Source organism: Tachyglossus aculeatus, chromosome 20 (genome assembly GCF_015852505.1).
Source record: "Tachyglossus aculeatus isolate mTacAcu1 chromosome 20, mTacAcu1.pri, whole genome shotgun sequence".
Taxonomy (NCBI): domain Eukaryota; kingdom Metazoa; phylum Chordata; class Mammalia; order Monotremata; family Tachyglossidae; genus Tachyglossus; species Tachyglossus aculeatus.
In genome coordinates this window covers 26,051,272-26,075,667 of record NC_052085.1, presented here as the reverse complement: position 1 = coordinate 26,075,667, position 24,396 = coordinate 26,051,272, and the positions used below count along the sequence as shown (strand labels likewise).

The window sequence follows — 24,396 nt, the reverse complement described above, 5'->3', positions numbered from 1 at the left end:
TCAAATATTTACAGGGTACAAATCCAAGTGTATGGGTGATGCAGTCGAGAGAGGGAGTAGAGGAAATTAGGGCTTAGGCAGGGAGGGCCTCTTGGAGGAGATACGATTTTAATAAGGCCTTGAAGCAGCGTGAATAGCATGAGAAGCAGCGTGGCTCAGTGGACAGAGCACGGGCTTTGGAGTCAGAGGTCATGGGTTCAAATCCCAGCTCCTCCAACTGTCAGCTGTGTGACTTTGGGCAAGTCACTTAACTTCTCTGGGCCTCATTACCTCATCTGTAATAATAATAATAATGACAATTATTAAGTGCTTACAATGTGCAAAGCACTGTTCTAAGCACTGGGGAGGTTACAAGGTGATCAGGTGAGTTCCACGGGGGGCTCACAATCTTAATACCCATTTTCCAGCCAAAATGGGGATTAAAATGGGGATTAAAACTGTGAGGCCCCTGTGGGACAACCTGATCACCTTGTAACCTCCCCCAGCGCTTAGAACAGTGCTTTGCACATAGTAAGTGCTTAACAAACACCATTGTCATTATTATTATTATTATTGAAGGTGGGGAGACTGGTGGTCTTCAGCTAATACAGGAGGACGGAGGGAGTTCCAGGCCAGAGGGGGGACGTGGGTGAGTGGTCAGTACAGTGCTCTACACACAGTAAGCGCTCAATAAATATGACAATTAATTGAATGAATGACACCCATGAGATCGAGGTACAGTGAGCAGGAGCAAAGTGCGAGGGCTGGTTTGTAGTAGGAAATCAATCGATTTGGAACATTCAGAATCAAGACAGATAAGACTCAGCTCTGTGAAGCACTTGACATTTTTCTAGGGGTCGTCATCAAATTTCCTTTGAGAGAAATACGTGGGCAAGCGTTACCTGAAAAAGACGGAACTGTGTCCTGGAGGTTGTACCCACTATGTAATAACTCAGTCCTAGGATAGCATAACATACGACAAACTGCCTAGGATAGCTTGTTCTCAACAACAGCTCAAAATAAAGACCATAAGAAATGGGATAGGATGCCAACACACAAGTGCCATGAAACTGAATACTGCTGGAGAACATTTTCCAACAGTGGTTACTGTCTTACCACATGGACTTGTTTACCAAAAGCCAGTACACCAACTCTAAATATTACCTCAGAAGGACAAACACAAGGTAGGCCTAGATTAAATCATCAGGAACTATAATGCAGAACAGTCCATTAAGATTAGCATCAAATTTGGAAGGGGAAGACATGGGGCTTATATACATATATGAAATATGTACATTATGGATTCTGGGGCTAATCTGCTCCAGCTTCAGAAATGGGCCTGCCATTTGATGTCTGGGGTGGTGGCACACTTGGTGTCTGTTTCTAGAGCTGGTGGCTAGTTAATCTCTTTGGAGATTAAGCAGGAATCGCTTGTTTGGTTGGATGAGGGGAAGGAAGGGAAGGGAAGGGAGCGGATTACGGGACTCCTTCCTTCAACAAAAGAATGAGAACAGAAGCAGTGTTGCTTAGAGGAAAGAACACGGGCCCGGGGGTCAGAGGTTGTAATCCCAGCTCTGCTACATGTCTGCTGGGTGAGCTTGGTCAAGTCACTTCACTTCTCTGTGCCTCAGTTACCTCATCTATAAAATGGGGATTAAATCCTCCTCCCTCTGACAGCCTGTGAGCCCCACGTGGGATTGGGACTGAACCTGATGTATCCTGTGTCTGCCCCAGTGCTCAGTAAAGTGCCTGGCTCATAATAAGCGTTTATCACATACCATTAAATAAATATATATATATATATATATATATATATATATATATATATATATATATATATATATATAGTTTTAAAGGCAGCGGACTTGAATTAGGAATCTCTTTAGAGAAGTAAAGGTTTTTGGCTCCAGATGTGTTGTGTCCCCAAACGACTGGATGTGGGGTCAATCTGTTAGTCCATTTTTATCTGTTTGGTTTCAGTTCCCCCTTCTGAAAGCTGTCTTCTACCCTTCCAAAACTTTCTTAGTTTTTCAGATACACATCTTTCGGCAAAGACTTAACCTACCACCTAAAAAGTCTATTTAGGAATGTCTCTTTGGTAAGTAAAAGAGATCCCAGGGGCCGTGTTCAGAGGAAGTGAGAACCACACTCAACATTAGCAGAAAAAAGTGGGCAAGGATATCGCGGTGTCTGCTGCTTCTGTAGAAAACACATACTGTACCTCCTTCCCCTAACCCCAGCCGGGCTTCTCAGATGGCTACTGCTAGTCACAAGAAGGCCAGATTATTAGGATGTACAGACGGCTCAGTGCAAGCCATCACCACCACTGGAAAAAAACAACAACTCAAAACATCTGAATTGTTGATAGTGGGATTACTCCCCACTACCAACCGAGCGCTAAATAAAAGCCCAATGCAAGTTGACAGTGTGTCATTTGGTCACAGAAAGGAAAGCAAAGGCATTCTGTGACATCGTGTTGGAGAAAGGGTGATAAAAGGTGCCCTCAAATGGCTTCGTCTCACCAAATTCCAAAAGGTCTGGCCTGAGGACCATGTCCGGTGAACCTCAAGCTTGTGTTTCTAGAACAAACAACCCCAAGGGACAGACGGGTTCTGAATAGGACAGAGGCCCATGGGGACCCAGGTCTAGGTGCAAACCATCTGAAATAATGTGTCTTTCCCACATCAGTCTTGGCAGTTCCATTAAACGTGCACGGAAAGGGTTTCACTGCAATCATCATCCTGATGACATGGAAAGCTCTCGCTCACTATCCCATACCAGAAGTAGATTGTCCCACATACCCACCTGTACTGTGACGTAGCTCTGTTTTTTTCACCTGTAAACACTTCCGCCATTTGCTTGCTCTGTGACCTTGGGCAAGTCACCTAACTTCTCTGTGCCTCAGTTTTCTCATCCAGAGAACTGGGAATAAATACCTATTCTCCCTCCCTCTTACACCGAAACCCCAAATGGGGCAGGGGCTCTGTCTGATCTGATCATATTGCATCTATTCCAGTGTTTGGTACATAGTGAGCACTTAACAGATACCACAATTAGGAATTCTGGTTTTCCGTTTTTGGCAATGTCCCCGTTGGAGAATGAACTATCGTAACAAACTCTTTGGTCTTAGGGAGAATTATATTGGCAGTTCCTCTTGAACTTAACATAACTAACCAGGCTGAATTTCCCTTACTTAAACAGGCATCCTATCCTGTTGTAATCGCCAATACCCCAGCTCTACAACCATTTTGTAATATGGTTAATTGCAGGGCTATTTGGATGTAAACCATGTTAAAACAATGGTTGAAAAAGGTCCCAATAGCAGTGTAAGGTCAATGTGCACATTATGTGCTGAGGCAATGGAAAATTATGGGTTCAACAAAGCTGTGGGTTTTGTGGTCTTGGGAATTTTCGGTCTTCCTCAGACTCAAGTGTCTCTCTAATTTCAAAGATACATCCTTCCTCATGGCAGCCAAAACACTGGTACCCAGGACTCACATAAACTATTTCCAGATGAAACTCCGCCCCCACTCACTGCAAAATTAAATTTTGACACCACAGCTTAGATGGCATTTGTTCTCCAGATCAAAGGGACTTTCAGGAACACTTTAATGACTATACCACCCTAGATTCTGGCTAGAAACTTTACACACTTTTCATTCATTCAATCAATTGTATTTATTGAGCGCTTACTGTGTGCAGAGCACTGTACTAAGCACTTCCCAAATTGTCCCAAGCAGCCCTCTATTTTTATAACTACTCCAGTTTTGTATATCTCATCAGGAGACACTCTGCTAATAGAAGGAGAAGATCAATCATGTTAAGTGTATTTAGGCAAATATCGGTATCTTGGGATGAGAACTTTTTAGAATCTGTGAAATATCGGGTTAATTCAAAAACGGATGGCAGGTTGGATCTCATGGCCACAATAAAGCAATAAGGTTTGGGAGGTGAAGGGAAAAATCAGTGTGGTGTAGAGAGGGAGTCAGAGAAGCTGGGTTCTAATCCCAGCTCTGCCAATTGCTTCCTGCGTGATCTTGGGCCAAGTCATTTAACTTCTCTGTGCCTTGGTTTCCTCAACTGTAAAATGGGGATTCAATACCTGTTCTCCTTCCTACTTAGACTGCGAGGCCCATGCAGGACAGAGACTATGTCCAACCTTAATTAACTTGTGCCTAACTCAGAGCTTAGAACAGTGCTTGACACATATAGCGCTTAAATACCTTTTAAAAAGAAGAAAAGAAAAAAAGGGAGGCCAAACTAAACTCGGAATCAACTACACCCACTTTGAGATGCAATCTCATTCTTACTGTTACTGCAGGGTGACTGAGCTGGAATTTGACCTAATATTGTGGATTACTGAAACTGAAAAGAAATCTGTTCCAAGTCTAATTTAGTGCCAGGTTAAGCTAAATTAGCCCAGAATGCCTGTGCACTTAGGCAAGGAGGAAGAGATGTGAAAAAGGATGAGGAAAGATGAATGGGGAGATGGCATTTGAAAGCTCTAAGAGGATCTGAAGAGATTCATTGGGGTGTTTTGGTAGTTTGAATTCTCCTAGAAGACAAGGGACACATCTGTTTAAAGTCATTTTCATTTGGCATCCAACCAGTACGGCCAAACATGTTTTGTCAGTGTTTATGGCAGTTTATCAGCCCCCTCACTAATCTCCCTGCCTCCAGTCTTCACTGCATGTTACTGCCCAGATGAACAATACCTGAATTGCATCATCCCAGTAACCACTCAAGGCTGGTATATTTATTCCCCTCCTCAACACTGAGGTCATATGTATATTTAATCGTACATTTGATAAGACAGTAGTTATTCCCTGTCTTTCTCCCCGACTCCACTCCCACTACTGGTAAATATTTTTTTTTGTCTCCCACATTAGATTGCTGAACTCAAAGAGGGTGGGAGAACAGGTGTCTGGCTTTCTGTTCTCTCTTGAGTGTCCAGAATAGCATTTTGCACCAACTGATAAATTGATGACTACATTAAGCTCTGTCTCACTTGATGAAGGCTTGATGGTCAAAGAAAAAAAGTGCCAAGGACAGGATACTTTAAAACAGAAAAAGCAACTCCCAAACTGCAATTCTTACCTATCCAGGTATCTACTCCAAAGACCCCATAAAGATTCCCTGAATAATCACAGGAATAATTATTCCTTCATGTTTAACTGATTTATCCTGGCAGCTGAATGTCATTTTGCATCTTGTTGTGGACGGGGGACGTGTCTGTTATATTGTTGTGTGGTACTCTCCCCAGAGCTCAGTACAGTGCTCTGTACATTGTAAGCGCTCAGTAAATACAATTGATTGATCAAAAATGATCAGCTGATGAAGACTTTAGATGGTTATGGGCAGGGAACGCATCAGCTAATTCTGCTGCATTATACTCTTCCAAGCGCTTAGTACAGTGGTCTGGACATAGTAAGCACTTGATAAATACTACTCATGGATTGATTTTAAAGCGGTAAGTATTAGGCATTTCTAAAACAGAGAAGTAGCGAGGCCAAATGGATACAGCCCAGGCCTGGAAGTCGGAGGACCATGGTTCTAATCCCGGCTCCGCCGCTTGCCTGCTGTGTGACCCTGAGCAAGTCACTTCACTTCTCCGTGCCCCACCGTTACCTCATCCGTAAAATGGAGATTAACTGTGAGCCCCTCGTGGGACATGGACTGTGTCCAATCTGATTAGCTTGCATCCACCCCAACGTTTAGTACAGCGCCAGGCCAATAGTCAGCACTTACCAAGTATCGTTAAAAAAAATGGGAGGTATTTTTCCTAAAACAAGGCCAAGTTTATCCTCTTCCACAGGTGGAAGGAAATGAACAGAGAGGGTCACTGGAAAAGGAGGGAAGGTGTTTTCTGCTCAGAAACAGGTCCTGTGACAGTCCAAACATAAGAAGGAAGCCATTAAAGGGCTGATCAGACGGTCTCCTTAATTCACTAACTGCTCATATAAGAATAAAAGTAGAAATGGAATTTATTGAGCGCCATACCCTGCACTGACCATTTAAGAAGACACAACAGGAATCCACTTGGAGAGCTTCTTAAACTATGTGACAGAAGAACTTGGACAGCTAAAATAGAATTGTATTCATTTGATGTGGTCATGTTGATGTCATTGAATAAAAAACTTTCATCTGTGTTGGCTCTAATATTTGCAAATTTGTTTCAACTCCCCGATTGCAACAAATGTGGAAGAGAACAAATGTTTACTTGTTCTAAAAGGGAAATAAAATCCCCACCAGTTTGAAAACTTCTTACAGCTGAGTTAGCAAGTAAATAAGTCATTTTTTAAAAGACCAAGATAATTAGTGAACAACAAGGGAATACTGAGGAAAAACAAAATCCTCTATCACTAAGGTTCACACTGATTACTTCTTTCAGTTCGACAGATAAAAATGTTTGCTTCTTAGATTACTAAATGCAATTTGTTATGATTTACAACCCTTGCCTGTAAAACATTAGGCAGGCACTAGAACTCATCCCTATAGTTTTGTTCATTTTTTAACGAGTTTTTCACTTCCAAAAGGAGATTTTTTTTTTCCCTTGGTTCTAAAACCATGCCAAATCCTCTATTTTGGGAGACAATTAATCACTCAGTTTTGGGCCCTAGAAAAGAGATTTTGAAACACAATTCCCAAACTGCTGCTTTCTGTGTGGATACCTAGCAAGCTACAAGGAAAACCCATCCCTTCTGATGTACTTTGATTCAATAAATACAAAATAAACTTCAAGCGGTAGGCTTATAGCCAATGGAGAAATCAGATTTACAGATCATAGAGGACCAGAGAAAAAGTTTTAGCCCAAAAATAAAATAAAGGAAAAGAAAAGGCCACTTAGTAAATCAGACTGACAGAAGCAAATAGCCCATTTGTACAAGAATCACATAAGGCTAAATCAGAGTTCATCATCTTAAAAGGCTCATTAAATAAATTTCAAAACAGAACTAAAATATTTATTCCAAATATAAAAATCATGACCCAGGGGAATCTTTAACCCAGTTGTCCAGGAACATGGAAAAAGTAGATGTTACAAGAAAAAAGAAAGAAAACATCTCCCTACACAGGAAACTTTCTAACAGGGTGGAACCAAAGGAGAAATAAGTTCCTCTCCAAACACTTATTTTACACTTCAGTAGTTTGCTAAGAAAGTTCTGGTGCGTGAAATAAGATGGCCAAAAGGCTGTGTTCTTTTGTGCTTGGTCACGCTCAATGGTATCCAATATTTTCAAAAAACTGAATACGGATCCTTAATGTGCATTCCCACACTATCTACCAGGAGCTATGTCATCCCATGGGGAAAAGTGTGGTGGCCAATGACTAACTCTGCAGAGAGGTGTGAGAATTATCTAAAAAGTTCTGACAGCCAACACTGGAAATAACAATGAAATAATAAACAAAACCAAGGGATTCTGCCCTTTCCTTCTTCAAGGTCCTTCATACAAATACACTATTTCAATGCAAGGGCTTCCTTTCCCCGTGGACAAAAGAGGCAATCAATCAATGATATTTACTGAGCGCTTTTTCATCATCATCATCATCAGTGATATTTATTTGAGCGCTTTCTGTGTGCACAGCAACTGTACTAAGCACTTTGGAGAGTACAACAGAGTTGGTAGGCACGTTCCCTACCCACAGTGAGCTCACAGTCCAGAGGGGGGGACGGACATTAAATCAATCAATCAATCGTATTTATTGAGCGCTTACTGTGTGCAGAGCACTCTGTAGTTGTGTTCTTTGTTCAGAGGATTGTACTTGGGAAAGTATGAAACAAGTCAGAGGGAAAAGAACAGAAGCCTGTGAAAGATAAATTTAATCACCTTTAGCACTTTTCTCATTTAGTATTGTATGAGTTTTAATCTACTGTCCGACCAGGTCTTTCAGTAATTGGTCAGAGAAGCAGGATGGCCTTGTGGATGGAGCACAGACCTGGGCATCAGAAGGACCTGCCATTTGTCTGCTGTGTGACCACAGGCAAGTCATTTCACAGTGCTTAGAACAGTGCTCAGCACATGGTAAATGCCTAATAAATACCATCATCGTTGTTATTATTCTCTGCACTTTGGTTACCTCTCTGGAAAATGAGGATAAGACTGTGAGTCCCATGTGGGACATGAAGTGTGTCCAATGTTATTAATTTGTATCTTCTCCAGGGCTTAGTACAATGCCAGGAACATGGTAAGAGCTTAACAAATACCATAAAGAAACAAAAAAAACTTCCCCAGGTTTCAGTGGCCAGCACTAGGGAGAACGGCAACATATAGAGGTGGTCTTCTCTCCTTGCATCTTCAGCCTTCTCTCCTTGCCCAAGTCCTATGGACTTTTTACCCAGTTACTTCTCAGATGGTTCTCCACTTCATGATTGTGGTATTTGTTAAGCGCTCACTATCTGTCAGTGGTATTTAGTGAATGCTTACTGGGTGTACAGCACTGTAGTAATTGCTTGGAAGAGTACAATACAACAGAATTAGAGGATACACTCCCTGCCTATAATGAGCATAACAATCACTGTTCTAAGCGCTGGGACAGACACAAGGTACTCTCCCCGCCTTCAAAGCCTTTATTGAAGGCACATCACATCTCCTCGAAGAAGCCTTCCCTGAATAAGCCCTCTTTTCCTCTTCTCCCACTCCCTTCTGTGCCGTCCTGAATGACTCCCTTTATTCACTTGCCCCCATCCCTAAAGCACGTATGTACATATCTGTAAGTTACTTATTTAGAATAATGTCAGCCTCCCCCTCGTAAGCTCACAGTGGTCAGGGAACGTGTCTGTTTAGTGTTATATTGTACTCTCCCATGTGCTTAGTTCAGTGCTTTGCATCTGGTAAGCGCTTAATAAATACGACTGAATGAATGAATGCCTGAAGGTTGGACACAGTCCCTATCCCACATGGAGCTCACAGATTGAATTCTTTCATCCTTGTTCAGGGACACTCACCTGGTGTCTGGACTAATCCCCCTTCTCCAGCCTCCCTACTCCAATCTGTGCTTCGCACACAGTAAGCGCTCCATAAATACAATTGAATCGAATGAATTAACGCTAGCCATGGCAGCAAAAACCCTCCCCTACAAGTGCTGCTTTGATCATGTCACTGCCCCTCTCAAGCCTTCACACCCAGTCTCCTCCTTCTCTCTCCTTCCACCCCCTGGCTTGCATCTCCCCTCAGGGTGGCCAGCGAGAAAGAAAAACCGGACTCTGAGGAGCGTGTGGTGACATCCACCGTGCCCTGCCCTTACCGAGCATGCCTCGATGTTTTTGGCCCACTCCACCCGATCGATCAGGCCTTTCCCGGCCTGAGCTGCGGATCTGCCCGGGATCCTCCGAGCCGCCCAACTTGGCACTTCCCTCCCTGGTCTCCGTGACCTCGGCCACCGCGTCTGGACCACAGGACTCGGTGGCAGGAACCGTGGCGGAGGGAGGCTGGGTGCCAAAAGTTAAAACCACAGACGAAAAGAAACATCAGAGCCACACGGGCAGGGACAGAACAGATGGAGACCAGGCTTCCTGTTGCAAAACTGGGCAAATGGCCACCCTAAGGAAGTCCTCAGCTCAGTTTCTCCAGTCCATTTGCATCCTGCTTTAACGGTCACTCTCCCTCACTTGAGAGGGATACTATCCAGAAACCCTGAAACCCTCTAGACTGTAAGCTCATTGTGGGCAGGGAATGGGTCTGTTTATTATGCCGTATGCTCCCATTCATTCATTCAATTGTATTTATTGAGCGCTTACTGTGTGCAGAGCACTGTACTAAGCGCTTGGGAAGTACAACTTGGCAACACATAGAGACGGTCCCTACCCAACAGTGGGCTCACAGTCTAGAAGGGAAAAAGCTTAGTACAGTGCTCTGCACACAGTAAGCACTCAATAAATATGAATGACTGACATCTGGAATGCCATCTCCTCTTCTATTAAGCCGTGTTCGGCATCCCTATCATCTAAAACCAAGTTTGATCTCTGTGCTTTGGGTAGTAAATGGTAGCCTGGTTGTATCATGGGGTATTGCAATATATTGGCAATCCTTAACAAGAGGCTCAGAGGAAGAAGGTTGTTCTGTTGCTGACAGTAGCAGGTCTGCAACTTTACTGAAGAATTTGCCTAACTGCCCTCTTCATGTCTTCATAACATTCCTTGTAGCAGGGTAGCACCTTCTGAAAATCAATCAGTGGCATCTACTGAGCACTTACTATGTAGAGAGCCCTGTACAAAGAGCTTGGAGAGTACAAAGCAACAGAATTAGCCCACACATTCCCTGCCCAAAACATCTACGAATTCCTCTCTTCATTAAGGGCTTCTTTGATCATATTTTTAAATTAATCTGCTTTCTCAAAAACTGGTGCAAGGTATTTTAATCCCAAGATTTGGGCCGGCAGAAGAGAAACCATAATGACTTTACCTGTTTCTTCATCTTGCAATGATAGACTGGACTGCTGAAGCTTGTATTCTCTTTAGATAATTCCTGGAGTGATTTGCAATTAACTCACTGACATCTCAGCATTGTTTTGTTTTTTCATGTTTTTTTTTTTTAATAAAGGAAGTTGCTTTCCGATTCTTTGAATACTAGCTCAGGGGTCTCCTAGTTTTGAAAATCTGATACACCGTGTGGTCAGAGCTTCAGATCCATTCATTGTTGACTGCTTAATCTCAGCCCAGGGGTTGGGGGGATGGGAAGGGAGGAGGGAGGGATTTATTTGCTAAGGCATCAAACAATCCAGTTTGCCTTCCCACCTGTATCCCCGGGGTGGTTGTATCTTGGGGTGGGGTGGTTATAACTCAAGATATGGCATCAAACAATGAGGGTGATATCTGGAGGCAGTTGTAACCTGGGGTATGCCTGAACTATATTTCAAAACCAGGTGTTTGATAATATTTCATTGTTGACTTGAAAGAAAGTGTTTGGGTTCTTCAAAAGGCTTCATGCTGAGCATAATTACAGAAGTTCAGTGCTCCCTTCAGGATTGGTGAAAAACAACTTTTGTATCATTTGCTTAACAGTCATTTATTTAGCAAAGTACTATTCGAACAGATTTAGTTAATTTCATTTCTAGCTATTTTTAAGAGAAGGTAAATATCTTAATAGGTATTGCCACTGTACATCAGTGGCTTTGACATTGCTCCATTATGTACTTACGAGTCTGCATAACAATGTATTTTGAAAACACAATTTAAAACTGTAAACACTGTTGTTTGCTTTAAAAGACTCTGCTTGCAGGAGGAACTAAATAGGGGAAAGAAGATAACTAACTCCCTGGCCTCTCTTCCTCAATTCTCTGCTCCGAGAAGTTGAGAGAATGAATCTGCTGTTACTATTCCTCTATCAATCAATCGGTCATACTTACTGAGCGCTTACTGTGTTCAGACCACTGTACTAAGCGTTTGGGAGAGTACAACAAATAAAAAGACACATTCCCTGCCCACAGTGAGTTTACAGTTTAGAGGAGTAGACATAAACAAATTATGGGTATATACATAAATGCTTTGGGACTGGCGGGGGGGGGTGGTGAGGGGATGAATAAAGGGAGCAAGTCAAGGTGACACAGAAGGGTAGAGAAAAATGAGGGCTTAGTCAGGGAAGGCGCCTAGGAAGAGGAGTCCTGAGCATCAGACAAGGGACTTTATCCCACATATAACAGGTCTACGTATCTCTTACCATTCCTAACCTTCTAGCTATTTTAAGCCACACTGGATTTTGTAGAAAAAGAATGAAATAGGGGAGTTTTACATATGCATGACAAATATCACCAAGTGAGACCAGGGGGATTTCTGCCTCTGACAGTGGCCCCGTTGGCAACTTGGAAGAACTGCTGATGGGCTTTCCATTCAGACTGCAGCCATGGACTCTCCTCTTGAGAAAGGACACTTGACCACCTCTGAAGTCTCAGCCTTCTACTGGACCAACAGTTGTGACTTCAACAGTGCCCCTGTGGAGAGAACCCCCCCACCCACCCCCCCCCCACACACAAAAAAAGTATAGTCTGGGGAACTTTGGCCCCAAGAACCTGCCTAAAGGAATTACATTGCTAGTGGTTTGCACAATGCCACACACTCTCTCTTGTCTCTGTCATCCTGTCGTTGATGAGGCAGTGGGCACAAGAAGCAGCATGGTCTAGTGGAAAAACAGTTCTGGGAGTCACAGATCTTGAGTTTGAATCACCACTCCAGCACTTGTTGGCTGTAAACAGGCCTTGTACAAGTCACTTTTCTGTGCCTCAGTTTCCTCTCCTGTAAAATGGGGAAATAATACCTGTTCTCCTTCCTACTTAAGAAGTAAGCCTCATATGGGACAGGCACTGTGTGACCTGATTAACTTGTACCTATCCCAGTGCTTAGCATATTATTTGGCACATGGTAAGGGCTTAAAGAATACCACAATTATGATTCTTATTTTTATGAGGGAGGAAGGCAGGCAGGAGGCATAGAAGAGAAGGAATAAGGCAAAGGAGAATGTGTTCAAGGGACCCTGCTTTTCCCTTTAATCTTATTTCCACCTTTCTCTCCCTCACATAACCAACTACCATGATTTTTTTTTTCCCTCCCCATATCAGGCCTCTGCAATACGGGACACTGATCTTTTTTTCCCCTCTCCTTTAGGATTATTTTGTTTTAGGGAGTTGAAAATTATAAAGTACCAAATAAAAATCAGACTGTTTTTGAGTAGGTAAAAATACCAGTAGAAAATTGCAAAAATGGAATGCATAAACATTTCTACCTGAGAGTAGAATAACTTTGCCTTTCATAGTGCTATTAATTACCCACAGCGAAAACACTACAATTACCCAAATGTTCCACCAAGCCTGTAAAGACATAACTACAACATGAAGGAATCTGAATGGAACACAGATTATTGTAATTCCAAGCAAAAACATGAGAAAACTACCTTAACTCTGCAATCATTACGAGGGAGAAATGCTTTGCTTTATTCAAGTTTACTCATTAAAAAAAATAAGTCAGTGAAATAAAACTGCTCTTATGCAAAATCAGGAATATGTAAAATCTGGTGTCTCCAGTGCACTCCCAAGTTTTTCTATTTCGGGATTTTAATAGGTAATTGCCTTCATGAAAGAGACTGCTAAAAAGCAAAGGGATGATAGGTCCCATCTAGAATGGTGTGGTGCAATCAAGGTTGTAAAGGACTCAGGAGTTACGAAAATGTATGTGGAGTTTTAATATATGGTCTGCCACTTGCCAAAGGGCTCTGAGGTGGATGGAGAAAAAGAGGCGAAAGGAAGCCACGTTGGTAATTCCGGCACTGGTGGCAGGAGACACTTCCACAAGGAGAGGTGAGAGGACTGGGGAGGGCCAAGGCCAAGGAAGAGGATGATGAAGGAGGGCAGGGATGAGGAGGAAAGGAAAGCTGGTCTCTCTGTGGGCTTCTGCTGCTACCAGACTTTCTGCCATAAAATGCTGATTGGTCATAACCTTCTAATAAGGTGCCGAAGTTCTGATAGCCAACATCAATGTGGCATAAATATACTTGACTGTATCCTGTATGGTTCAAATCAGTTTCTCTGACTTCTGAATACCTCAAGAAGAGGGCACTGGACAACATGAAGATGTTATACTGGTGGACAGCTGGCTACTCACCCCTTTGGAATTAACAAAGTGGTCCAATTCACCCTGCCCTCAGTGGAATCTCCTTACCTTTGTTGGACTGAAGGCCGGAAAGATCTCACAATCTTTGAAAAGCAACTATCAGCATTTCTACCTTCACCACCACCACCACCACCACATAAAGCAGCTTCAGTGGTAGTTGAAGAGCAAATGAGACCTCTCTGTTGACTGACTAATAAGACTTAAAAAAAATACAAGTTTTTTTAAGCAGGACATTGTTTTGATGGTCTGGTGAGGGATTCAACAGAAAACGGAAAGCAAGACAATATTAAGGCCTTAATTCCAAACTAAAGAGGTCCTGTTGAAATGCACACCAATGAAAAATTTTCAACATCCAGTCCGGTTTTCATGTTATTTGCCTTTCGGGCAAAAGCCAAGAAATTCAGCTGGACAGCTGGAGGTGAATTCATTTACTTTTGAAAGAGCAACATTAAACTAAAGAAACACAACCTAGGCAACATCCACACACTTTCACAAAGCTGACCACCCACGGTCATAGGGAGAACCCTGAATGGAAAAGGGTCGGGGGGAAGGGTGTTTGTGAAGACAGTTCTTGCCAGACTCTCTTTCCTTATTTAGGTTACCAAACTAAATTAAATGCTAGGTACTTAATGAATCACTTGACCATCTCAACAATTGGAAAACAAACACTGTCATGGTTTGTTAATAAACTAAATTTACTGCTTGTTTTTTTCAGGTCCCAATTTATGGACTGGATTAGGATTGTGTGTACTGGCAAAGGGTTCCCCATTCATTGAACATAAAATCTACACAGTGTGATTTTTAGACTCACTCATCACTAAAACTAAAAAATTTTCCCACTTGACTTAAAGAGTAGCCAAGAATGTCATCGCTCAAAAAAAGACACTACAGATGCTGTAATGTCATGGTAAAACTGGCTCACACCACTCCTCTTCCTTGTAAAATTCAAGCCATAACATAAATGTTAAATACCTGAAATGACTGAAAATACAGCAATGTAAGGGCTCAGAGAGGCAAGAAATGAGTACACAAAGCCATGGTAAACATTTACCTCTCCCCACCAAATTAGGAAAACAATAATTAGTAAAAAGGATGTTTTGGAAAGTCAAATGAGATTGTCCAAGGCTAATATATTAGAAAAAAGTAACAAAATTTAACATTATCCTTAATGATAGTGATAGTACTTGGCCCTCCTACCCATAAGAATAAGAAATGGAGTCTCAAAATCCCCAAATCAAATGAATTAGTCTTTCCACCTAGAAATGCTACACTCCCCACCCCCCACTGCTCCTTGCTTTATAAAAATGTACCTTCAAAATTAGCCAGATCCATTTTTAATCCACTTCCACTTTTCTCTAAACCAATATGGCACCGGGAACTTTATTCTATACACTTAAAAACACCCTTTGATCAAATGCAATGCTTTAAATCAAACACTGCTCTGAAAGGCAGGGCTTTTCAAATCTTTTCTTTTTTTCTTAAAATGGAGATGGGAAAGAAAAATATTTTTCAAAGCCCTAACAAATGAAAACTGCAGATGACATTAGGGGCTGCAGTGAAACGGTTAACATTCAACTATGCTGATCTGCCCTTCTGATCCATTACATTTCTCACAGGCTGCGCTACAATGAGCTGAGCAAGTATCAACTGTAATATGATCCCAGAGTTTATGGAAAAAAATAACTGCACATACCAAGCACGCACATTTAACAAGATTTTTTTTAATACAAAACTATCAGATAAACACAAATTAAGGCCCATTTCACCTTTGATTAACTTTAAATCTGCAGTCCCTTCGCTTCCCCCACCCCCTCAAATAAAAGAAGGAGAAAAAAAAAAAAACCCAGCAGCTCTACTGCGGGGAAAAGAGGCTTGAAAAACAACTTTGATTGGCACTTGGCCTGACCCACAGAGGAAGAAAAACAGTTTTTGGACAAAGAGCGCAAATATTTGAGCTCACTTACTTACATGCTTTTTTTTTTTAATATTTACAGGAGCCATCCCTTTGCAAAATGCATTTAGAGATATGGGCTTACAAAAAAAAAAAAAAAGGTACCGCATTCATCTTAGTCCTTCAGACCTGATGCTATTTGCCCAGCTCAGCAATTTTAATTCATTTGCACAGGACAAACACCAATGTTTCGACTTAATCAGATGTAAGAAACCGGGTTAAGGAAAAAGACGAAGGGCGATCAACTGATGATAATGTGACCCAAAAGGCCGATTAAAGGCCCCAACTCTTATTAAAAGCCTTTTCATCCCAGGGGAGGGGATTTTATTTTCTTTTTAAGGACGGTTTTCTGCAGAATGGAGCTGCTAAACGATGTGGGGAGTTAAACTTTCTATCAATCGCCAAAGCTGGGGTTGGAAGGGTGCAGATGGTGAGGGGGAAAGAAGGGGTGACCTTCCCCCCCAACTTCTGGCCCTCCGTGGGGATTGGCCAGGCGCTTAGTACAGTGCTCTGCACGCAGTAGGCGCTCAGTAAATACGACCGAATGAATGAATTTTCCCGTGGACATAAAGTTCAACCTGGTTTTGCAGTTGATTTTCATGACCCACAAATGTAGGCCCGAGTGGTGAAGAAAGGGAAGAAAAGAAGGGAGAATCCAGATAAACCACAACAACAACAACAACAACAATAACAACAACACCACCACAAACCCCCCCACCTTCCCAGGGATGGATCAAGCGTTTAGTCCAGTGCTCTGCACCCAGTAGGCGCTCAATAAATACATCGAGTGAATAAATCCGGACTCCGCTGCAGTTTTTCTTTAGGGGGGAGGGCGCGGAAAAAAACCCTGATGCTTTGCAGAGCTGCACGCCCACACAAAAGACCGATGCTATTTACTGAGCGCTTCCATTCATTCAGTCATTCGACCGTACTTATTCATTCATTCAATCGTATTTATCGAGCGCTTACCGTGTGCGGAGCACTGTACTAAGCGCTTGGGAAGTGCAAGCTGGAAACATATAGAGACAATCAATCAACCGTATTTATTAAGAGCTTACCGTGTGCAGAGCACTGTACTAAGCGCTTGGGAAGTACAAGCTGGAAGCATACAGAGACGGTCAATCGATCAATCGTATTTATTGAGCGCTTACCGTGTGCAGACACTGTACTAAGCGCTTGGGAAGTACAAGTTGGCAGCATAAAGAGACGGTCCCTACCCAACAGTGGGCTCACAGTCTAGAAGATTTATTGAGCGCTTACATCATCATCAATTGTATTTATTGAGCGCTTACTATGTGCAGAGCACTGTACTAAGCGCTTGGGAAGTACAAATTGGCAACATATAGAGACGGTCCCTACCCAACAGTGGGCTCACGGGGCACTGTAGTAAGCGCTTGGGAAGTACGAATCGGCATCACGTATTTACTGAGCGCTCACTGGGTGCAGAGGACTCTAATATATATATACTGAACCCTTCCTCTGTGCAGGCACTGTACTGAGCGCTAGGGAGAGTACGATGGTGGTTTAATTAAATTGCAATTTCGTATTTCCTGAGCGCTCACTGGGTGCAGAGGACCCTACTAAGCGCTTAATATATATACTGAACCCTTCCTCTGTGCAGGCACTGTACTGAGCGCTAGGGAGAGTACGACGGTGGTTTAAATAAATTGCAATTTAGGCAGGCAACTTAGCACGATCGGGGGCCCCCCTTGCTTTCTGCACCCCCGAATGCAAGTGGGGTGGGGGGAGGGCGGGCCAAGTATCACCCGGTGGGCGCTCAGTAAGTACGACCGGGTGAACGCGACCCCTCCGCCCAGGCGATGGGGGGGTGGGGGGGGATTGTCGGAGCGCCCCACCCTGTGCGGAGCGCTGTGCTGACCATTGCACGGGGGGGCCCTACCTTGCGCAGCACTTTCCGGCAGTTGGTGCAGAGTAGGTAGTCGGTGGGGGGGGGCGGGAGGGGAGGTGGGGGGGGTGGAGGTGGTGCCGCCGCCGCCCCGGTTCATCCTGGCCCGGGAGGGTGTGATGGACGGAGGAGGGACCGTACTGAGCGCTCCGCACACAGTAGGCGCCCAATAAATAGGGACGTCTGCAGCGACGGCGCCGCTGCCGCTCTTCCCCCTCCCGGCCCCGTTGTGTGTGTGTGTCCCCTCCCCTCCCCACGCCCCGCTCCGGCCAATCAGCGCGCCCCAGCCCCGCCCCCGGCCAATCAGCGCGCCCCATCCCCGCCCCCGGCCAATCGGCGCCCCGGACCCGGCGGGGGCCGCGCGCCGGCCAATGGGCGACGCCGAGGTCTTCTTGAATCTCCGGGCAAGTTGGGTTTATCTCCGAGGCCGCCGGGGGTGGGGGCGGGGACGGCCGCCGCGCCTCCGCCAATGGGGAGGGAGGGAGGGTCGATATGCAAATGAGGCCGGGCGGCCGAGCCCCGCCCCCTTCCCCGGCCCTCGGTGGACCAGGGGACCGGACGGAGGAGAGACTCATTCATTCATCCATCCATCCATCCATCCATCCATCCATTCATTCATCCGTTCATTCAATCAATCATTCATTCATCCCATCAATCATTCATTCAATCATTCATTCATCCATTCATTCAATCAATCTTTCATTCATCCCATCAATCATTCATTCATCAATTCATTCAATCATTCATTTATCCCATCAATCAATCATTCATCCATCCAATCAATCATTCATTCAATCAATCATTCATCCATCCAATCAATCATTCATTCAATCATTCATTCAATCATTCATTCAATCATTCATTCATCCATTCATTCAATCAATCATTCATCCGTCCAATCAATCATTCATTCAATCATTCATTCATCCATTCATTCAATCAATCATTCATCCATCCAATCAATCATTCATTCAATCAATCATTCATCCATCCCATCAATCATTCATTCAATCATTCATTCATTCAATCATTCATTCATCAATCCAATCAATCATTCATTCACCCAATCAATCACTCATTCATTCAATCGTATTGAATGAGCACTTACTGTGTGCACAGCATTGCACCTTGTGCTTGGAAACTACAATTCGGCAACAGAGACAGTCCCTATAATAATAATAATAATAATGATGGCATTTGTTAAGTGCTTACTATGTGCAAAGCACTGTTCTAAGCACTGGAGGGGGGTACAGGGTGATCAGGTTGTCCCACGTGGGGCTCACAGTCACAGTCTTAAACCTGGGATTCGAACCCATGACCTCTGACTCCCAAACCCATGCTCTTTCCACTGAGCCACGCTGCTTACTGTGTGCAGAGCACTGCACTAAGCGATTGGAAACTACAATTCGGCAACAGAATTGTCCCTATAATAATAATAATAATAATAATAATGGCATTTGTTAGTGATAATAATAATAATGGCATTTGTTAAGTGCTTACTATGTGCAAAGTACTGTTCTAAGCACTGGAGGGGGATACAAGGTGATCAGGTTGTCCCACGTGGGGCTCACAGTCTTCATCCCCATTTCACAGATGAGGGAACTGAGGCTCAGAGAAGTTAAGTGACTTGCCCAAGGTCACACAGCAGACGTGGCAGAGCCGGGATTCGAACCCGTGACCTCTGACTCCAAAGCCCGGGCTCTTTCCACAGTGCCAAGCACTGTTCTATAATAATGGTATTTGTTAAGCACTTACTAGATGCCAAGCACTGTTCTAAGCACTGGGGTATAATAATGATAATAAGTCCCTACCCCACAAGGGGCTCACCGTCTAGAAGGGGGGAGACAGACAACAAAACAAAACATGTAGGCAGGTGTCAAGACCATCAGAATAAATAGAATTAGAGCTATGGACACATCACTGATAAAACAGAGTAATAAATATGTACAAATAAAATAAATAGAATAATAAGTATGTGCAAATAAATAGCTGGAAGCACAAAAAGAGGTGCGAGGCTGGGATGGGGCTTTGTGAGCCTGTTGTTGGGTAGGGACCATCTCTATATGTTGCCAACTTGTACTTCCCAAGCGCTTAGTACAGTGCTCTGCACACAGAAAGCGCTCAATAAATACAATTGAAGAATGAATGAATGAATTTATTTTACATCTATTTTTTTATTTGAATCATTCTGCCTAAAGGTGCAAACACTTAATAATAATAATAATGGTGGTATTTGTTAAGCGCTTACTATGTGCCAAGCACTTTTCTAAGCACTGGGGTATAATAGTAATAATAATGGTATTTGTTAAGTGCGTACTATGTGCCAAGCACTGTTCTAAGCACTGGGGTATAATAATAATAATGGCATTTGTTGAGTGCATACTATGTGCCAAGCTCTGTTCTAAGCACTGGGGTATAATAATGATAATAATGGTATTTGTTAGAGGCTTACTATGTGCCAAGCACTGTTCTAAGCGCTGGGTGGGGGGGGAATACAAGGTGATCAGGTTATCCCATGTGGGGCTCACAGTCTTCATCCCCATTTTACAGGTGAGGGAACTGAGGCACAGAGAAGTGAAGTGACTTACCCAAAGTCACACAGTGATAAGTAATAATAATAATAATAATGATGTCATTTATTAAGCGCTGACTATGTGCAAAGCACTGTTCCAAGCGCTGGGGGGTTACAAGGTGATCAGGTTGTACCACGGCGGGCTCACAGTCAACCCCCATTTTACAGATGAGGGAACTGAGGCCCAGAGAAGTGAAGTGACTTGCCCAAGGTCACACAGCTGACAACTGGCAGAGCCGGGATTTGAACCCACGACCACTGACTCCAAAGCCCGGGCTCTTTCCACTGAGCCACGATAAGTCGCAGCAGGATTAGAACCCACGACCTCTCACTCCCAAGCCCGTGTTCTTTCCACTCTAACCACGCTGCTGCATCTACTGAGCGCTTACTGTGTGCAGAGCACTATACTAAGCACTTGGGAGAGCAGATATAACAATAAACCGGCATTCCCTGCCCACAATGAAATTACAGTCTAGAGGGAGAGACAGACATTACAAATACATTAAGCAGCACGGCATAATGGAAAGGCTTATGAGTCAGAAGGTCATGAGTTCTAATCCTGCTTCCACCATTTGTCTGCTATGAGACCTTGGGCAAGCCATTTCCCTGGGCCTCATCTGTAAAATGGGGATTGAGACAGTGAACCCCACATGGGATAGGGACTGTGCCCAACCCAATTTGCTTGAATCCACCCCAGAGCTTAGTACTGTGCCCGACACATAGTAAGTGCTTAATAAATACCATTATTAGTATATCATATTTACATAAGTGCCGTGGGACTGGGAAGGAGGAATGAATAAAAGGAGCAAGTCAGGGCGAGGCAGAAGCGGGTGTGGGAAGAGGAAAGGAGGGCTCAGTCAGGGAAGGCCTCTTGGAGGAGATGTGCCTTCGGTAAGGCTTTGCCGGGAGCAGGGAGGAGAGTAATTGTCAGATAAGGATCATCCTCATCGGAATTATCCTTTCATAAATGAGCAAGCTGAGACCAGGGGAGGAACTGGGGCTACCTAGAATATATTTTAAGGTCTGTCCCCCGCTTCCCTTGACTATAAGCTCCTTGAGGGCAAGAATGGTGTCCCTACTCCACTGTACTCTCCCCAGCGCTCAGTACAATGCTCTATCCAAAAGTGAGCACTCAATAGATACTACTGATTGATTGATTCTACTGGCCAACCCAACAGTGAAGCCAAGTAGTGAAATCAAGTTACTTCTGACTTCAAACTTAGGAACCTATCTATGACCCGGGACATTAGTCAGGAGAGTAGGAAAGGAAGACAGGTTTTTTGGGACGCCTCCTCAATAAAACTCCACTCTGAGGCAGTTGGTAGCGCATGTGGAGACGAGAGCTCCCATCAGAAGGCACGTCCAGGTAAGGAATTTGCATTAGTGCCATTAGGACAATTAGACTGCAAGAAATGAGTCAGGATTTCGAGCGTCCGAGCTAGCAACAGAAGAGGAGACAGTGTGTAATTAGGATTTAGAAGTTAGGAAGTAGGCCTGCTTGTAGCACACAAGCGTATTTGACTCTGTGGGTGTAGGATTGAAACCTGTTCTCCAGTGAAGACAAAGACTGTTGTTTTTATTAATTTTGCTTGGTCTCTTCTACACACGCACCTGAAAAGATCTGGGGGTAATTTAGGGCACTTTTCAGCCTACTGAATCCATTTGGAAAGGATTAATTTGTGGCTCTGCTACCTGTTCTTTCTTGGCTGTGACCGCCCCCATGGCAATACTGTGTGACATCACCCATTTCCTGCTTTCCCTTCAAAAGGTCTCTAATACATCCAGAATTTGTGAAGCACTGCAATTGTCAGGATCTGGGTGGATGATTTAGCTCAACTGTTCCAGCCCTCCAGGGACCTGCATTTTGTTATTTTGTTATTTTAGTCCAGGTCTAGGCTTGCGATGCAAAGTCAAAACGGTGCTTTTTTAAAAAAGAAATAAGGCAAAAACAGCATTATCTGGAGACTGTTATACATCAGAGGATCTAAGAAAATTGTTTGGTTACAACTGCCCTCCTCCCCTTTCCCTGGCAGCTGGCTTGACCCTCCCCCACTCTGTCCTTTGTGAGAGCTTACACAGTAAAACTGCATTTAGAAAGGGGAAAAATGGGCAGTCGGAACAAACTGCAAAAGACAAGGAAATTCAGTAAAGGAAGAAATATACCATACGTCTTTCAATGCAAAGAAAGAAGGGGCAGAGCAAGAAAGGCAACATGACACGGTTTTCCTAGGAACTGAAGCACATATGTTTTTCCCCTTGAGGGCAAATTTCCTAGGCCAGACTCTTGAGTGGTTCATTCTTTTTAATGTAGTTTCTGTGTGAATTAGTTTTTGTTTTTTTAACCAAGGGAAAGATTGGAAGGTTAAATGAATTTGGGGCAGGGGATTGAATTCCATCACACTGTATTTTTACTTCCAAATGACACTTTCTAATTGTGTTAATTATTATTATTCTTTAATTAGCATGGCTCCGTGGACTAAGTACAGAACTGGGAATCAGAGGCTCTTGAATTCTACTTGCAGCCAGCCTTCATCTAGCTTCACGACCTTGGGAAAATTTCCTCATTTAATCTCACTGGGTCCTCAGTTTTCTCACCTGTGAAATGGGATCGGGGACATTAATTTACCTCGCCAGATACTTTACTGGGCCATGACAGAACCAAATGCTCTAGTAGTTTATTTTTTCTATCCCAAAGTGCTTTAAAATTTGACAACAGCCCTCCTTGAAAAACTCTGCAGACAAGGATAAAAGACACTCTAGTTCCTTATGTGGGTGGAGATGCCCAAATAATTCAATCAGTCATTGAGTCAGTAGAATTTATTGAGCCCCTACTGCAAACAGAGCACTGAATTTAGGATTGGGAGAGTACATTGGAGTTGGTATATATGGTCCCCGCCATCAAAGAGTTGATAGTCGGAGAGGGAGACGGACGCTGAAATAATTTATAGATTAAAACGGAGGAGGGGAAAGGGGATGTGTGTTTGACCTTGTGTTTAAGTAACAGGGTAGGTAAGATGTGAACAGAAGTGCTTAGGAGTGCAAAGTGCTGACAGAGGTGGTAGTTGTGACAAGGAGGTATAAACCGGGGAGGAACGAAATTAAATGGAAATGCCTCCTTGCCTTTCCGCTTCAACAAACTCCACTCGAATGAGTCAGAAAAAGGTTTTAATCAGTGGCAGATCTCTGGGCTTTCAACAAATGCCCTGCCAAAGGAAAAAGAAAGATGGTATAGTTCAATCCTTATTGTTTAATTGTAATTTAAATTTACAACAGACCATCATTCATTCATTCAATTGTATTTATTGAGCGCTTACTGTGTGCAGAGCTCTTGGGAAGTACAAGTCGGCAACATAGAGAGACAGTCCCTACCCAACAACAGGCTCTCCCCACCTTCAAAGTCTTATTAAAATCACATCTCCAAAAGGCCTTACCCAACTTTTCCCCTACTCCCTCTCCCCTCTATGTCGACTTCGAACTTGGATCTGTCCTCTTTAAGCACTTGATAGTCACCCCAGCCTCAGGCCTACAGGGGTTCTGTATGTATCTGTAATTTATTTTATCGTCTGACTCCCCTCTTTAGATTAGAAGCTCCTTGGATGGCCAGTAAAGTGTACTGGCAACTCTATTGTACTGTACTCTACCAACGCTTAGTACAATGCTGAGCACTCAATGAATATCACCAATTGACTGACGAAAATTCATTCCGGAAGCGTTCGTATCAGTTAACAAGAAGCCGTGCGTGAAGTGACTAAACAATCCCAGCTGTAGGCACATATGCCAGCCCCCACAAAGCTCCCAAACTGTAAACTCATTGTGGGCAGGGAATGTGTCTCTTATATTGTTCGATTGTACTCTCCCAGGTGCTAGTACAGTGCTCTGCACACAGTAAGCAATAAATACAATTGACTGACTGATTACCTTCTCCATTAGGCTGGTGCGATACCTCTGTCTCTGCCTGCCTATCGTATATATGCGCCCAAAATACTTTCCTCTCTAAAGCTTTTTGGATTAAAATCAGCTTTTAATATTCTTATTTTATTTTTAGTTTCTGCATTATCAAGTCAGAGGACCGGTAAGGACTGTCTCTCTATGTTGCCTCATCTGTTGGACATGGACTGTATCCAACCTGATTAGCTTGCATCTACCACAGTGCTTAGTCCAGTTTCTGACACATGGTAAGCGCATAAGTGATACCATCAAAAAAATAGGCCATTGCACTGATATCATTCAATAAAGATTCTTGGACTTAGGGTCTAGGAAGTCCTCCTTGACTGGAGTCCTTCAATCAGTTGGGCACTAAAAGTGTTCTTTACTCCGGCTTTCCAACTGTTCTTCGAACCCCACCAGCCTACCTTCTCATTGCAGTGTAGTACTTGCTTACCCAAGGCTCA

At 43.5% G+C, this 24,396-nt stretch overlaps 1 protein-coding gene across 1 annotated transcript in view; it reads right to left on the bottom strand.

Moving 5' to 3' along the window:
- Window positions 1–17,453, bottom strand: part of SESN3 (sestrin 3) — a 71,492-nt gene extending 54,039 nt beyond the window's left edge. The window contains exon 1 of the mRNA XM_038761528.1: window positions 17,428–17,453. The gene's annotated coding sequence lies outside the window, so the exon portion shown is untranslated. The remainder of the gene's footprint in view (window positions 1–17,427) is intronic.
- Window positions 17,454–24,396: the final 6,943 nt, after the last annotated feature.